Source organism: Pyxicephalus adspersus, chromosome 3 (genome assembly GCF_032062135.1).
Source record: "Pyxicephalus adspersus chromosome 3, UCB_Pads_2.0, whole genome shotgun sequence".
Classification (NCBI taxonomy): domain Eukaryota; kingdom Metazoa; phylum Chordata; class Amphibia; order Anura; family Pyxicephalidae; genus Pyxicephalus; species Pyxicephalus adspersus.
Window position 1 is genome coordinate 8,699,886 of NC_092860.1, and position 2,300 is coordinate 8,702,185.

General features: G+C 39.2%; 1 long non-coding RNA gene across 2 annotated transcripts in view; it reads right to left on the reverse strand.

Annotated features, from left to right (window-relative positions):
- The window catches only part of LOC140325584 (uncharacterized), a 36,905-nt gene that overhangs the window by 29,410 nt on the left and 5,195 nt on the right, over window positions 1-2,300 (reverse strand). The window lies entirely within an intron of this gene.

Consider the following 2,300-nt stretch of genomic DNA (forward strand, 5'->3'; position numbering starts at 1 on the left):
GTTAATAGTATAAAAGCCATGGTATTGTGTCCCTGTCTGGGCTGCTGTGTTGTCACACGCTCACAATGGCTTCCAATGGAGACAACAAGTTACTATTCCACAGACATTAGACAACCATTGTCTGCTTTTTGTCACTAGCTCTGAAAAATTCCATGCAGCCATGTAAGTGGGAAGTGGGCACAAACAAGGCTGCAGAAGATTAGTTACACTGAGTTGCAATTAACAATGAAAAGGTATTCCAGGTTCGAATATGGGTCAGAAAACTACAAGGAGTTTGCATGGGTTTCCTCTAGGCTTTATGCTGATCTTTTTCACATGTATGTTTCACTAAAATAAAGACATGTCCTATGGATTATTGGATTTATGACAATGTAATGCTTTACTTTCCTACTATACTATAACTGCTCTTTGTAATGCTTTAATTGATAAGCCAGTTTGTGTCACATGACCCCCCCTTGGGAATGCTTCACTAGCTAATTACTTAGATGAAAGGTTTTGGAACACAAAGGGCCATCTTCAGGCAGGGCTTTGTGATGCATACCAAAAGAAGGGACCTTTGTCTTCCTAACAGACTGCAGCCTTGGCAAAATGTGATAACAATTTAAAGAAAATTCATATGATATTAATAAATGTATAAAAGTAAAAATAAATAAAATATTACCAATGGACAGATAAGTAACATTGTTACAGGTTACTTGTGTTGTAATTTGTATAATTACAATTACAATACAGGCATCCTGGTGGCCCAGGTTTCAATCTCGGCCAGGACACTATCACTATCTGCATGGAGTTTGCATGTTCTCCCCGTGTTTGGGTTTCCTCTGGGTACTCTGGTTTCCTCCCACATTCCAAAAACATGCAGTTAGGTTATTTGGCTTCCCCCAAAAAATTAACCTTAGGCTGTATTAATGATTATGGTAAGGACATTAGATTCTGGGCTCCTTTGAGGGACAGCTAGTGACATGGCTATGAACTTTGTACAGTGCTGCGTAATATGTCTGTGATATATAAATATTGTGTAAAAATAATTGGCTAGCAGAAAAGTAATTTAAGCTTTCTAGCATTTTCCAAAAACTATATTACAATTTCTGGATGATATGACCCTTTAATAAACCTTTCTGCCATCCATTATTTGTATTCCTGAAAGATCAGTATATGATACAAACCACCACGGCAGACAAACTGCTGCTACCAAAGCAAAAAAGATGCTCCAATATATGGCTACTCTTAGGATACACTAATAAGCCATCTTGTTCTTATGGAAGTGGAAGAAGTACTAAAAGATAACTGAAGTTCCAGGATCAACTGACAACCTAGGACTTTGGACCATGGGTGCTGCAGTAAACCAGAGATAGATTTTGCTGTCATTAAACATCAGTAAAGTGAGTAGAACATTACCAGCACATCATAGAATGAACTGTAAGTTATTTATTGCACGAGTGCAAGGTTTAGAAGTAGCCAGGGAGGGTTTCATTTTCAACAAAATGGGGCCCTTGGCAAATATAAAGTGGGGGCCCCAATATATAGCAATGTGGTAAAATTACAGCAATCCAGCTTCCTTCGCCCTCTGCGATTCTGTCATATAGGGAGATGGTGGCTGTTCGGTGTAATTGCCTAGTGGCAGTTACAGTGGTTGGGAAAGAAAGAACTCATAGTAGAATGGTAGGTGTGCTTACAACAGTCAATGTTTTTTCCTTTTTTTTCAAAAACTGTCACTGTAACTGCTTCAAAGTATTAACTGGAGTTGAACTTTTATTTTCTTAAGTCTACATATGATGGGACAAAGGTTACCTGTTCATCTGGGGCTTTATTTCTCTCTCCTGTGTTCATGTCTCTATGTATTTTTTTTAGTACACCGCCACAGAAGATAACAGAGCTATATAAATCAATAATAATAATACAAAAGAATTTCGAACTACGTGTCTTACTTAAAGCAAGAATACACAATCAGGCAGGCCATTACTGCAGAAAGAGACGGGTGATGTCCCTTCTGCAATAATTCCTACCTGCCTGATGGCTCCAGGCAAAAAGCATGGATAATTTAAGATGGCGGTGCCCTGCAAGGTAACAGTAACTTGGGTTTAGTTCTGCTTTGAGCATGCCATGTACATATGACAGGTAGTTGTTGTCTGAGACAAACAGTCGTGCTGGTCAAATCTAGCAAATGTCTCGCAATCCTTCTGGTGGGTTGATGAACAACCGATCGGGAACTACCGATCAGGAAGGACCACTGAACATTTCTATGGAGGACAGCACCCCTCTCCTTTCTCTATAGAACAGAATGGTGCTGTATGTACAAT